Source organism: Triturus cristatus, chromosome 5_1 (genome assembly GCF_964204655.1).
Source record: "Triturus cristatus chromosome 5_1, aTriCri1.1, whole genome shotgun sequence".
Classification (NCBI taxonomy): Eukaryota; Metazoa; Chordata; class Amphibia; order Caudata; family Salamandridae; genus Triturus; species Triturus cristatus.
Window position 1 is genome coordinate 179,308,545 of NC_140587.1, and position 15,642 is coordinate 179,324,186.

General features: G+C 46.1%; 1 pseudogene across 1 annotated transcript in view; it reads right to left on the minus strand.

Annotated features, from left to right (window-relative positions):
* LOC146830596 (E3 ubiquitin-protein ligase TRIM39 pseudogene) overlaps positions 1-15,376 on the minus strand; it is a 38,194-nt pseudogene extending 22,818 nt beyond the window's left edge. Inside the window, exon 1 of the transcript XR_014961449.1 lies at positions 15,273-15,376. The product of XR_014961449.1 is annotated as an E3 ubiquitin-protein ligase TRIM39 pseudogene (transcript). The remainder of the gene's footprint in view (positions 1-15,272) is intronic.
* Positions 15,377-15,642: the final 266 nt, after the last annotated feature.

Here is a 15,642-nt window from a genome sequence, read left to right on the forward strand (position 1 = left end):
AATGTGTGGGTTTGGTAGGTTCCCTGTGAGAAGTTGGTCTGGCATATGCTGGTCACTAGTTAAAGTGGCCACCTTGCACCAGTCCAATTCGACTCTTATGGTAGATAGGTTTAAGACAACCTTTTAAAGAAAGCTATCCTAGTGGTAGCTGTGGAGAGCAGCCTTCAGGCTAAGTCTCTGGAGGAATGTAAAGCAGCTTGTTTTATCTTATAATCTCTTGAATTACCAAATGAAAGGACACCACACAGGTATATATATAAAATATATATGTATTTATTTCTAACACACTCTACTAATCTCTTTATGAGATTAGAAGTCAAGAACATATGCAAAAATCAACAGTTCACAACAAGTTAAGCACTTATATGGCTGGGGCCCTAGGGGCGTACCAGACCATATACTAAACAAGCATTTGCAATGCAATAGGTCTCGCATTTATAAGAGTTTGAGCTATTGGCATTGTAAAATTACAATGCCTTTTATTTATGTTTTGGTTTTAAAACAAATAAAAGGCATTGGTGCACATGCATCAACAAAACCAAAAGCGATTCCTTAATAGCGAGAAATGAGGAATCGGTATTAAGGAATCGCTTTTGTGAATGCATCAACAGATTCGGTAAACAATAGCGATTCCTTAAAAATCGCTATATTTTACCGAATATCCAATAGCGAGGAAGGCAAAGACCCAGGAGCAAAATGCGACATCGGTATTACCGAATTAGCTAATAGCGATTTCGGTAATAGCGAAATCGCTATTAGCGATTACGGAAAAGACCGGGTCGCTCCGGGAACATGTTTATGACATCACCAACCAGGAAATACTGCAGCCCCATCCTCATTGCCTCGCCAGAGGAGTAAACAGGAGAGGAGCTGGGACTGGAGACTGGCTGAGCACATTGAAGCCACACTAACTGATCTACCCTCCAAAACAACCAGGATGGATAAGGAAGCACCATCCAGGGCAGAGGGTGCACGCAAGCGGAAACGCAAGTTTTCTGACCGGGAGCTGGAGCACCTGATAGAGGGAGTGAGCAGCAAGCACGATCGCCTGTTTGGTAAGCTGTCCCTAAAGGTGCCAGAGGCTGAGAAGCGGCGCATATGGCTGCGCATCCGTGAGAGGGTAAATGCAGTTGGAGTGACGCCCCGCAGCATTGACGACATCAAAAAAAGATGGTATGACCTGAGGAAGTGGGCAAAGGAGAGGATTGCGGAGAGGCTCCGGGAGGCATCCAGAACGGGAGGCGGACCTTCTACAGTGCAAGCCAACACTGCCCTGGAGGAGCTGGTGGAAGGGACGATCGAACCTGAGGCCGTCGTGGGAGTAACCCAGATGGATACCTCCGGCGCAGCCACAAGTGCCCAAGGTAAGATGCATGCCTGTGCCCATACCCAGCATAGCGTAAATCCATTCCCATGCCCTCAGCAGGATCAGAGTGTGCATGCAGCATTGGCCCACACAACTTTACTCTTAACACTAGTGCATCATGGGAGTTGTAGTCTAGTCAGCCCGGTGTGCATGTACAGGATAAAATATAATTACAAATCACCACATCAGTTGAACCTGGATATAAACTGTTTATTTAGTGGATCACAGAGGGACATGTATGTTTACAATACTACGTAGGTGTAACTATCCCACTAACCATGCACTGTTTCACACACAGATGCATCTCCTGGGGATTCGGACGACAGCGCCCGGCTGATTATTTCCGAGACTCCTGCCGATTCCGACATGGATACAGCGCAGGATACGCACTCACCACCTCCACCTGCAACAACAACACCACCACCACCACCAGCACCAGCACCAGCTACACCTGCTCCTGCTCCAACTTCTACTAAAGCGCCGAGACGCAGGTCCCAAGTTCCGCCCATGCAGGTGATGGAAACACCCGCAACACCATCGGGTCAAAGTCTGCGCAGCATCACACCGCCTGCTGCACCACCTGCATGTGTCAGACACCCACAGCGCCGCAGGTCTCTGCGCAGTTCACTCTCCTTAGGCGACGTTGCTATCACCCCAAATGCTGACATAGAGGAAAGGATGCTGCGTGTCCAGCGCCTGCAGGGAAGACACATGGCGACAATCAGCTCCAACATAGCGCGCCTTGCAAAGGAAATGCGTGCCATGACAGCGGCGGTGAGGGACATGACCACTGTGGTGGCAGAGGGCAAAGGGTACCTGAGGGAGGACATCCATGAGCTCACCCGTGCCATGAGGGAAGGCCATGAGAGCGAGAGGAGGAGGCACCGTCAGAACTTGGTGAGGTCCGCGGCCTCTACAAAGGCCATCACAAGGATGAGCAATAGCACCGCAGTGTTGGCACGCCGCTCGGTGTCACTGCAGGTGGACCTTGGACACTTTTGCGGGGATGTTGCCAAGGCTCTAGGGCAGGTCACTGCTGCAGTAGAACACCTGCAGAGTGGCACATTCAGTGCTGGAGCTTTGGGAGGGGAAGACGGCAGTGAGGCTGCCTCGAGTGTGAGCAGTGTGTCTGTGGCAGAGGCCAGCACCAGGCGCCGCAGTTCGCGGTGCTCCACGGGGACAGGCCGTGGTGAGGCGTCGGAGACACCTGAGAGGAGGCTTGGTGTACGTGGCAAGCGCCACTAGACTGAATGACAGTCATACTTGACCGTGGTGGGGCAACCATGGTCCTCCCCTTCCTGACGCTGCACAGCCGTGACTAAAACGGCCATTTGTTGTTACATTTTTCCTGGGGAGCATTCATTTCATAGCTTGTTTGGTCGCACATACCTCAGTGCTCCTGTGCATTAAACAGTTGCACCACCAATGAAATTGTAATGTTTCATTCTTACCTGCTTCAGAAATGATGTTGCATGATGTATGTCCGCCTCCTATGGCCCTCTGCTGTGTTAGGGACGTGTGCCTGTCGGTGTTCGGCGGGTGGTTGGTCATCCCGGTGGTCGTCATTCCTGTCAACCTCTATGGGTATCCCCCTTCTGGTCGCAATGTTGTGCAGCATAGCACATACTGCTACAATCCTGCAGCAGGTATCAGGTTTGTATAGCAAGGCGCCGCCAGCCTTATGTAGAATTCTAAAGCGACTCTTCAGAATCCCAAAGGTCTTCTCTATGACATTCCTTGTGCTTATGTGGGCGGCGTTGTATCGTTGCTCCTGTGGTGTTGCTGGATTGATGTAGGAGGTGAGTATATATTCACGCAGGGCGTATGCACTGTCGCCTAGAAGATAGAAGCAAAGACTTAGCAATGGTGATGTTCAGACATGTGTGGTGCTCATGTGTGGAAGAGGTATGTGTACGTACCAAGCAGGAGTCCCTCTCCAAATTCTCTGATGAGTAGACGCCTGTGGATGCCACTGTGTCGGAATATGTAGGAGTCGTGTGTGCTCCCCGGGAATTGTGCCACTAGGTCCGTGATGATGTGCTTGGCATCGCACACAACCTGCACGTTGATTGAGTGGTATGACTTGCGGTTACGGAATATGTACTCATTTGCAGAGGGTGGACAGATGGGGATATGCGTACAGTCGATGCATCCAATTACATGGGGGAATTGTGCCACCTGGTAGAATGCCTGTTTGTTGCGGTCCAACTGCTGTGGGGTTGTGGGGAAGCTGATGTGGGTGTGTCTCATTGTCAGCATGGCATCTATGAATTTCTGGAAGAAGCGTGAGAGTGCGCTTTGCGATACGCCTCCGGCTACGGCGATTACCCCCTGGAAACTTCCTGAGGCCAGTAGGTGCAGGCTGCATAGGACCTGGACGTGCGCAGGGATTGCATTGGTTCGATGTGTCTGGTGCTGCAGTAGTGGTTCCAGGTCTGCAATGAGGCGCATGATCATGGCACGATTCAGTCGATACTTCTCGTACACCTCGTCCTCATTCTGTCCGAGCAAGGTGATGCGCAGTCTGAATACTCTCTCCTGGACCCTTCTCCTGCGCTGTCCTGCGGCATTGATTCGCATCCTCCTTGCAAGCACGTAGAGGGCTGCCATTTTGTACTAGCCAACAGGGTCTCCTGGGCCACATTTAAGGGTTTGCTGATTAGCACAATCAGTTGCACATGTGTATAAAAAAAATTCTCTTTCAAAAATATTTTTTTTTTACTTTACCTCCAGGTTCTGATTCCCCTTATTTTGCTCACGCTAAATAGCGATTTTGGGGATTTTCGGTATTTGCAAGTGGTGTTGCATTGGGTAGAGATTGGTTATTAGCCATTGGCACTTGCCGGGAGCTATTTGTGATTTCGGTAATTGCGACTTCGGTATTTAGCGAATCGGTATTTTTGAGGATTGGTTAATTGCGATTAGTTATTTTTTGGGTATTTATTTTGCGATTCTTTATTTGCTCACAATTTGGGTTGATGCATTGGGAATCGGTTTTTGACACTCGCTAACGGGTGATTTTAGCGATTCGGTATTTTACCGACTGGATTTTTGCTTGATGCATGTGCCAGATTGTCATTTACAATGTCAGTAGCATAAACTCGCATAAAAGCAGTGTGTGGAGTGCAGCAGTGTGCGGCGTGCAGCAGTGTGAGGTGTGCAGCAGTGTGCGGCATGCAGCAGTGTGCGGCGTGCAGCAGTGTGCGGTGTGCAGCAGTATGCGGCGTGCAGCAGTGTTTCGTGTAGCAGTGTGAGGCATGCAGCACTGTGACATGCAGCGGTGTGCAGCAGTGTGCTGCGTGCAGCAGTGTGCTGCGTGCAGCAGTGTCGTGCAGCATGCAGCAGTGAGTAATGCAGCAGTGTGCAGCAGTGTGTGGCGTGCAGCAGTGTGCCGGTTGCATCAGTGTGTGCCGTGCAGCAGTGTGTGGCGTGCAGCAATGTTTCGTGTGGCAGTGTGTGGCGTGCAGCAGTGTGTGGCGTGCAGCAGTGTGTGGCGTGCAGCAGTCTGCGGCGTGCAGCAGTGTGCGGCGTGCAGCAGTGTGTGGCAGTGTGTGGCGTGCAGCAGTGTGAGGTGTGCAGCAGTGTGTGGCGTGCAGCGGCATGCAGCAGTGTGAGGTGTGCAGCAGTGTGAGGCGTGCAGCAGTGTGAGGCGTGCAGCAGTGTGAGGCGTGCAGCAGAGACACGTGGAGGGTGAGGACAGACACGTGGAGGGTGGGGAGAGACAAGTGGAGGGTGAGGAGAGACACGTGTGGAGGGTGAGGAGAGACACGTGTGGAGGGTGAGTAGAGACCCATGTGGAGCGAAAAAAATACAGAGGGTAGGGCGCATGTTAGGCCGGAGATAAAAACAAAGAGGGAAGAGAGCATGTGAGAGCAGAGAGAAAAATATAGAGAGAAGAACACATGCGAGGGCAGAGAAAAAAATACAGAGCGAAGAGCACATGTGAGAGCATAGAGAAAAAATGCAGAGGGAAGAGTACATGTGAGGGAAGAGTGAAAATACAGAGGGAATAGCACATGTGAGACCAGAGAGAAAAACATAGAGGGAAGAACATATGTGAGGTCTAAACGCCTTACACAATTGGCACCCTGAGCAGCATTTCCTTTTCATGCCCTGGCACAATCAATCTTACATTCTATGTCACGTCACTCAGGAGTACAACCTCGAATGCTAAACACTGACCAATGAAATTACGTGGCGAAACACCAGCCTATTTAGTGTCATGGACCCCAGGGCAAGTAAGTAAATGACCCCCCAACCTCCTCAATATGCTACAGTTATATTAAATACACGAATTATCAGCGTTCCTGGGCCCTGGTGCCACTGCACTTGCTGCACCAATTGAAGAAACGCCCCTGGGCAAAGGTACACAAACAAGGAATCAATGACTGCCGACCTACCGGAACCACTGCAAAATGATAAAATAAAAATACTTTCCACAGAACATTTACGATGGAATGCATAGAAGCGCTGCCATCATAGCATTATTAATAGAAGATCGTTGCTACACGTTTGTTTTTGAAGTGTCGAATTCTAACCTGGAGAGTGAGGATGGTATATTTTAGGAGGGCTGAAGAGGCGCATGGCGTGGGATTGTGCTAGCATGCATCACAGCTCACAAACCTCGGACACATTAGGGGCAGCGGAATGTACAACATACAGAAAGTATGTGCATCACCACGTCGTTACAAAATTGCAGAAACCTGATGCTTTGGTTAAAACATGGCCACAATGTTATCAACTACTGCAGAAGAAAAGATGGACGAAAGGGAAACGTGTGGAAGGAGAGGAGTTTTCTTGTTTGAGAACAAGGCTGTAAGATTACGACGACATTTAAAAGTCAATTGCTTCACTTAAGGCGAGAGTTTATTATTAAAGTAAATTAAAGGGAGTGGACAAAAATAACCGGTTCCTAGTCGGGAAAGATGGGTCTAATGAAGCAAAGGTGACCCAAACAAGATGGACTTACAAAGGGATTTAAGGACAGTGAAAAGGAATCGAGCAGAGCATCAAGGGGCTGGGTGAGAAGGGAGGGGGGAATGCAAGGGTCAAAGCGGCGAAAGTGAAAGTAATCGAGCAGAGCATCAAAGGGCTGGGTGAGAAGGGAAGGGGGAATGCAAGGGTCAAAGCGGTGAAAGTAATCGAGCAGAGCATCAAAGGGCTGGGTGCACTCAAGCCCTAGGCCAGCAAAACCATGTGGGTAGCACTTTTGAAAGCCCACTTACAAAATGTCTCAAAGAGACAGCTTTCGCTGTCTCAGCGAGACCTAAAAAGAGGTATAAGAAGATCGACTTGCGAGGGGACAAGGCCTAGGGCCTGTAGAAGCGCTGGGGCCTCACTAATCCACCCAAGGCAGGTAAGTAAAGGACCCACGGGAGACGCATGCAGTGTGAGAACACAGCCACGGATTCCAATAGACTTCAATGGAGCAAGAAACGGTTGGAATTTTAAAGTTTTAGGATACTTCTAGAGAGTCTACAAGCAAGTCACTTACAGGGTAAGTAGATCTAGAGCTAACACACACAGGAGCACCGTAGTGCTGGAGTTACCTCACCCAGGGAAGCCGGGTGCATAGGTGTCTTTTGGTGTCGGGTCGCGGCGTCGTTTTCAATGGGAGCCAAAGAAGACTTGCTGCTTGTGAAGACAGGAGAAGTGTCCGGTGGAATCCAAGGATGGATTCAGAAGAAAGAAGACCTGAAAGCAGAGGAGACAGTGTTCAAAGTCACTTGCCAGTGACCCGGGACCAGGAAGATGGATGCCCACAGTAGTTGGGTGATTTCAGGTGATCACGGGTGTCTTGACTCTTCAGCCACGAGGTCCAGGAGGTGTCAACGACAACCAGGAGCTGGATCTGGCGTGTCCCACGAAGTCTGCAGCTTACTGAGGTGTCGGCAACCGGATTGGAGCCAACAAGCCTTGGCAACAGCAACTCTCATGGAAAGTGAAGAAAGTCAGCGGTGCAGACCAGCAAGGTCTGAGGGACTCACCCAGTGAGGGTAAGTCAGGGAAGGCCTAAAGCAACCAGGGGAGCCCTTTGGTTCTGTAGAAAATTCTTCAGGGGACCCACAAGCCAGCTGGCAAGGGATCACGAAGATGCCTCGGGATGATTCACTTCACAGGACCCCACGGTCTCTCGGAACGAGGTAGGCCTCTGATCTTCAAAGGAAATCCTGCTGGAGGCTTGGACCACACGTGGTCCAATGCACAAGTTTGTAGAACGTCGTGAAGGGATTGCACTCGAAAATAGTGCACGGTACCCGGGTATTGCTGTTCCTCGTCACTTGTGGGGTCCACTTGCCTCAGCTTCACTGGGGTCTCACGATGGCCTTGGAGAAGTCAGGAAATCTACTTCCGGGGCTGCAGGGACTTCGGACTCCGGCGGGAGCAGGAATGTTTGCGACTGTTGATGCAAAAGTTTGGTGCCTGCCAAGCAGGGGAGTCACTCCTTGACTCCAAGGGAGATTCTTCAGTCTTCCAAAGGTAGTGGAACGTCGAAGGTCCAGGATTCTTCTTCAGAGCGTCATCCAGGGATATCTAGTTTGCAATGGTAAGGGTTCCCTAACTTATACTAAAAGGAAGGGAGGGACTAGCTCTATGACCACTCCTATGGGAGGGTCAGGGGAGTGGGTGGCTACACCCACTTCCCTTTGTCCAGTTTCATGCCAGAGCAGGGGCAGGTAGCCCCTGAACCGGTTTGAGCTGGCATATGCACAGAGGAGCCTACTGCTCCCCCAGTGCAGGACTTCAAAGCACTCTAGGAGTGCACCCACCCAGCTCTAATACACTAAATCCTGTCTGGAAGGTGGTGACACCTCCCTGTGACAGGATGCTTATTGTTGGGCCTCCTCCACTGTGAGTTTCGGTCAGCAGCAGGAGGGAAGCCCAGTGTCTGTGCTGGTGGCATCCATTTTGTGATGCCAGGGCTCTTCAGGATTCTACCGTGTTTCCACAGTAGGTACATGTCTATCCCTCTAGAAGGGTGGGATCATACTCCCACACCCGTTACGGGTGTGGGGGTATGATTCCAAAGCGTTTGACACCAAACATGACGGGTTTTGATGCAGCCATCCCAGAGTTAGCATTTACCGCGAGGTTATAATGCACTTAAGAGTGTATGGTTTAACCGCATCCACAAACAGCTACAGAGAATAGACTCTGAGAGCTGCAGAGGGGCCCTACTCAGGCAGAGGCACCCCCTCACATGGAAACCAAGCACCCTGCCCTCAGGATTGATAGGGCCTGCCTTAGGAGTGACTGATAGGTTTATATGTGTGTGTAAGGTGAGATATAGGGAACCTATATCTCAGTGAGGAGTGCTAACACTACCTCACCCAGGCTGCAGTAGCAGGCCTGTGGTGTCAGATTTAGTCTGCTTCCCAGGGGTGGCATAATACATGCTTCAACCCCTGGTAGGCCTAAGTACCTATGCACTTGATACCTAAGGTACCATATACTAGGGGCTCATAAGGTACCACAGTATCCAATCACTAGTGCACCTAATATGCACTCCAAGTTGTTTAGAGAGAACAGAGAGGCTGGGGCCCTGATTAGCAGGGTCCCAGCCAGACTATAGCCAGAAACCAGTGTTAACATCAGAAAAAAAGTGGGGGCAACATAAGTGCAAATCTTACTCTACTACACAACCCCCCCCCCCAAACGCAGGGACACTAAACTAACCTTGACCAGTTGAGTCTTCGTGTTCTAAGTGGAAATACCTTGAGAGTCCATCTACATTGGCATGTTGGGTCCCAGGTCTATGTTCCACTGTATAGTCCATCCCCTGTAGGGAAATGGACCACCTTAAATGTTTTGGGTTTTCACCTTTCATCTGTTTGAGCCATAGGAGGGGCTTGTGGTCAATCTGAACTATGAAGTGAGTGCCAAACAAGTATGGCCTCAGCTTCTTCAGGGCCCACACCACAGCAAAGGCCTCCCTCTCTATAGCTGACCAACGTTTCTCTCTAGGGGTCAGCCTTCTGCTTATAAAAGCTACTGGCTGGTCTTGACCTTCATCATTCAGTTGAGACAGTCAGCTCCCACACCCAGCTCAGAAGCATCTGTTTGGACAATTAACTTTTTGGTGTAGTCTGGACTCTGTAAGATGGGGGCAGTGCACATGGCCTGCTTTAGGTCTTCAAATGCCTTCTGACAACTAGCTCTCCACTGAACCTTTTTTGGCATTTTCTTTAAGGTAAGATCATTTAAGGGGGTCACTCTAGATCCATATCTCTTAACAAACCTCCTATAGTACCCAGTCAGGCCTAAAAAGGCTCTCACCTGTGTCTGGGTGGTTGGAGCAACCCATTCCATGATGGTTTGGATTTTGCTCTGTAAAGGCTGAACCTGGCCTCCACCTACAAGGTGGCCCAGGTACACAACCTGACTGCCCTATCTGGCACTTAGTGGCCTTGATAGTGAGGCCTGCATTCTGCAGAGTCTCCAAAACATTTCTGAGGTGGACCAGGTGATCCTGCCAGGAGGAACTAAAGACAGCAATATCATCTAGATAAGCTGAGCAATAAGTTTCCATTCCTGTCAGGACTTTGTTCACCAACCTCTGAAAAGTGGCAGGTGCATTCTTCAAACCAAAGGGCATCACCACAAAGTGGTAGTGCCCACCAGGGGTCGAAAATGCTGTTTTGGCCTTGGCATCCTCAGCTAACTTGATCTGCCAATAGCCAGCTGTTAGGTTAAATGTACTCAGATACTTGGCTGAGGCCAAAGTATCAATCAGTTCATCTGCCCTGGGAATTGGATAGGCATCAGTCCTGGTGACTGCATTGAAGCCTCTGTAGTCAACACAAAACCTCATTTCTTTCTTACCACCCTGGGTATGAGGCTTGGGGACCAGGACTACTGGACTAGCCCAAGGGCTATCTGAAGGCTCAATTGCACCTAGTTCCAAAACTTTCTGGACTTCAGTCCTGATAAAGTCCCTGACATGGTCAGGTTGCCTGCAGATTTTACTCTTGACAGGCAGACTGTCTCCAGTGTCCACCTCATGGGTGCACCAGGAAGTCTGACTTGGGGTCAGGCTAAACATATGTCTAAACTGCTGCAGAACTTGTCTGCATTCAGTTTGCTGATGGTCAGTGAGGCTGTTTGCCAAAGCAACACCATCTACTGACCCATCGTCAGGGTTCTGTGAGAGCAGGTCAGGGAGAGGGTCACTCTCCTCCTCCTGTTCCTCATCAGTTGAGATGAGCAAGCCCATGTCAGCCCTGTCAACATATGGTTTCAATCTGTTGACATGGAACACCCTATGGGGGCTCCTGGGAGTTCCAAGATTCACCAGATAGGTGACTTCTCCCTTTTGCTCAAAAATTGTATGGGGGCCACTCCACTTGTCTTGGAGAGCTGCTGGGGCCACAGGATCCAACACCCACACTTTCTGTCCTGGCTGGTACACAGTCAGCATAGCCTTTTGGTCATGCTAAGTTTTCTGTAGTTCTTGGCTGGACTCCAGGTTTTTAGTTGCCTTCTTCATGTATTCGGCCATCCTGGAGCGGAGACCAAGTACATAGTCCATCACATCCTGTTTGGGAGGTTTGAGAGGTAACTCCCAGCCCTCCTTCACCAAACATAATGGGCCTCTTACAGGATGCCCAAACAGAAGTTCAAATGGGCTGTAACCAACCCCCTTCTGTGGAACCTCTCTGTAAGCAAACAAAAGACAGGGAAGAAAAAGGTCCCATTTTCACCTAAGCATTCCTGGGAGGCCTTTAATCACTCCCTTTAGGGTTTTGTTGAAGCGTTCAACTAACCCATTGCATTGTGGGTGATAGGGAGTAGTGAATTTATAAGTTACACCACACTCCTTCCACATTGCTTTTAGATATCCTGACATGAAGTTGGTACCTCTGTCAGATATGACCTCCTTTGGAAAACCCACTCTGGAGAAAAATACAACGAGGGCTCTTGCCACCACAGGGGCTGTGGTGGTCCTTCCTCAGTTTCAAGTTTATTTTATTTGTTTGATTAATTAAAATCTTACAAAAAATGATTAAAATAGCCTCAAATACAAAAGGATTAAAACGCTATAATCACAATTGCTAACATGTCTCAAATACAATATACATGTAAAAATGTAGAATAAATTATTACTCCCCTAATTTTTTACCAACAGCGCTCAAAAATTTTACAAATGCAGAAATCTTGAATATATCTTTAGAATTTAGGCATGCCATCACTGCTTGCCTACATAACCTTAGTCCGCGTTAGTTAAATAGTCTCTTTAAAATGGCTTTCCTTTCCGTTTCTAACCCAGAGCAAAGACATAGTAGATGTATAATGTTCTCGTGCCCACATTTGCATAATCTACAATCAGTATTGTCTTCTGTCTTTTTCCATATGGGTACATGACATAGCCCCGACAGTAACCCAAAGCGTGCTCTGATAAAGATTTTCTTGTTTTTCAATGACCATGGTATTTCTAAATATTCTTGAACTTGTTTTTTGATAAATCCATTTTTGATTGGCCATGCATATTTTCTTTTCACAAGTATGTCCTTGTCTTTTATCAGAGACAAATGATTGGTAAGTTTGTTAATTGTTTTTTTTTTACTTTCTTGGATAATCGTATTCTCCCAGATCGATATTACACCAAATTCTTCTTTTGCTTTATTTAGGTAGGACCAAGCCTGTAACTTCTTATTATGTTTGACTTCTTGCCATAATAGCTGGGACATTTGATTTTCTTGGTCGTTTTTTATTCGATTCCAAACTTTAAGAGCTTGTCCTTTTCTTGCAAGAAGCTGGTTATTTATCCCAAATTCCAGCCTCACCTGTGCTAGCGAGCATTTTTTGGCAGGCAAAATAAAATTTTATACGTGTTTGAAATTGCATTGTTAATAATCACTGCGTCTTTCCCATTTAATACCTCAGAACCATATGTCAGTGTGGGTAATAGCTTTGCTGAGATGATCTTTAGTAAGGGGCAATAAGACAAGTCAGTTATTGAATTCCGAATTTTCCTAAATGCAGCAATCATAGTATTGGCTTTTCATGTAATTTCTCTTTTTTGCGGGAGAAAATTTCCACTATCGTTGAATATAACTCCGAGATACCGGTAGGAATCAACTTGTTCTAATTTCGTTCCCTCCAGCTTCCAATTATATTTATTTTTAAGCCTTACATTTTCCGTAACTACCATTACTTTGGTCTTTGTTTCATTTATCACCATATCATTTTGTTTTGCATACGCTGATATACAATCTATTAACCTTTGCAACCCAACTTTGGTGTGACTTATAAGAATAACATCATCCGCGTACAGGAGATTAGATATTTGTTTATCGGCTAATCTAGGCGGATGTGCATTTACCTTATTCAATGTAGTTGAAAGATCCGCTAAAAAAAGATTAAATAGCAGTGGTGCAAGAACTTACCCTTGTTTTAGACCTCCCGTCGTAAGTATCTTGTTGGTTAATGTTTGCCCGTCACCAATTCTTACCCTAATCCAGGTATCAGTATACAGTAGTTGTATCATTCTCAATAATAAGTTTGGAATGCCTTGCTCTTTAAGTTTTTTCCACAAATGATGCCTGTTCACACAATCAAAGGCCGATTTGAAGTCGACGAAACAAAAATACAAAGGCTGTTTAACTAAGAGTGCCTTATCCATTAATACAGATAAAATCAGTATATTTGTTGAGGTTCCTAAACCTTTGATAAACCCAGTTTGGTTCGGTGGTAGTATCCTTTTTTCCTTTACCCAGTCTGTCAAACTGGATAATAAAAGCCCTGCGAACAATTTTGCATCAGTGTCTTGAAGGGTAATCAGGCGGTAATTCTCCAGTTGTTGCCAATTTCTTTTTTTTTAAATTGGAGATATCAACGAACCTCTCCATGATTTTGGAACCAGCCCCGTTTGTATGACTTCATTAAATACCTTTGTCAAATATATAGCCCAGTAATCTGGTTCTTCTTTGTAAAGAGAAAACGGGATGCCATTGGGTTCCGGTGCTCCATTTTTTTTGGTTCTTTATTAATTTTGCGACTTGGGTTTCTGTAATATAAAGTTCTGCGTCACATTCTACATTAATCTCATCTATCATTAAGTGTTTGTTTTCTTTAATAATCGATTTATGTTCCTCAATATTCACTTCTATATTAGGGTGTAGGATTTTTATAAGACATATGGACCATTCATCTTCACTTAAGGAGGATGTGACTACAGATTTATTTGGCCTGGTTAATCCATTAATCACTTTCCAAAACTCCCTTGAGTTTGCTTGGTTACTGGCATAGAAGATTTTTGCCCACAATTCCTGATTAAATTTATCTTTTTCATTCCAAATTAATTTTCTCAATTTATTGTTGACATTTTTTAATTTTATTTGTATATCTTCATCATTTGGGTACCTATTTAACTGTTTCCTAAGTATATTATGGGTCCGTCTGATCTTTTTAACTGTATATGGGAAATTGATAAAAGTATCGGTTTTTTTCCTTTGGACCATGTGATTTTTTTTAACATGAGGAGAGATTTCGTATGGTGCAACTATTTTTTGTGTAACATTTTCCCATTGTTAAATTACAGACCATACAGTGCTATCTTTAAAACATTTTTTAATTAGTTCTCATGCCTTTTTCATTGTGCTGTCCATATTATTTGTTTATATATCACACTAAAGGGTTCAAATGGTTGGAGTAAATCAAAGCATCAAGCATCACTAACTCCTAACGAATGTTCCTCACAAAGAATGATGAGATGCTACTATAGACAAAAGGGAAAGAGGGTGTGTGTAGACCGGGAATCTTTACTTTTAAAGATGAGAACCCTCACTCACCCAAGGGTGACATGCTTCATCATTGGGTCCCCTCTTGCACACTGCAACCGCAAGTTATACAGTGTGGGCTACAAATCTCAAAAATACGAGAGGAGCGTGAGGTGTTTTGTGAGGATGCCAACTTAGGCAGGGGGAGTAAGGGGCAGAGTGTAAATCGGAATAAAGGGGTGTATATGTAAAACTAGCTACTGGGTGACAAAATTCAATTTACTGTTAGTCCCCATCTGCTAGGGTTAAAACGAGGTGATATAGGATTGAAATAATATCCTAATTACTAGTGGTCGACATGTTTCTGCCAGATGACTACGAGTTCGCGGCATTCATCAGGACCTCTCAATATTATCACTCTGCTTAAAGAACAAAAAATGAAATAAAAACCATACTCAATATTATGGTGGTTTTTGACAACAGAACCAGCTGCAGTCCGGTCCAGTATCTATAAAGAATGAAGAAAGTCAGCAATTTCATTATCATTTCAAAAAATATCATGGACTCCCGACACACCAACACAAACACCTCACACATGATTTTGTGCTACACACGTGATTAAAAAGAACAAACAAATGTTTAGGTAAGTATCAAATAGCTCACCTATAAGGTAATATTAATTTGCCTCTACCTTTCAAGGAATGATGCCTCAGATCACAGATTACTGAGAGAAAATACATAAAAAACAAATAAACAGAAAAGAAACAACTCAGACTGGCTTTTCCAAGTTGCACAGAGTTAAACAGGTATAATAAAAGCCTAGCGCTTCCATAAATATGCTAGGTAATCAGTATTCATATAGGACACAAGTGATCTGTCTAGCACCTAAACTAACATTGTCGGAAGGGAACAGATCAATAAAAAGCAAAAAAACGGGGAAAAAACAAAGAAAATATGACGACATTAGACCCTGCCCAACTTAGTTCGGGATGGTGACTGTGTATCTCACCCATCCTAAAAAGCGAGTGGCAGTCCCTGAATCCCGGTGTCTGGCACTAGAATTGTGCAGCGTATAATGTAAAGTATTGGCAAAAGAGTGTGAAGACCTTTGCCATATCGTGTAGAGTATACTCGGCATGTCATCAAGAGTGCACATAAAAGGCGGCAGCCACTCTCAACCCAAATACCTTTTGTGAACCTGTGTCTTTCCGTTCAGGGCATCAACCGAGGGGAAGAAAGAGCGCGTATCCAAGTGTTTTAAACCCAGCCAGTGGCTCCATGAGTATGTCTGACCCGGAAGTAAAGCAATTAACATCCGGGTCAGATGTTCTGTACTGTATATTCAATGTGCAACGAAGCCTGTTGGCTGGGACATGATTTGGGCTTGGGCGATGAATGTTTGTACCCTTTTTGTTTCTTAATGCAATATTCTTGTGTTTTATACGAGTGATCTGGTTGTGTACTTCTCCTGTCTATTTATCTATTTAGACCCGGAGATTTCAACACACTGTGGCAACATTGTTTCTAATATTGGTAGTGTCTACCTATATACGTGGA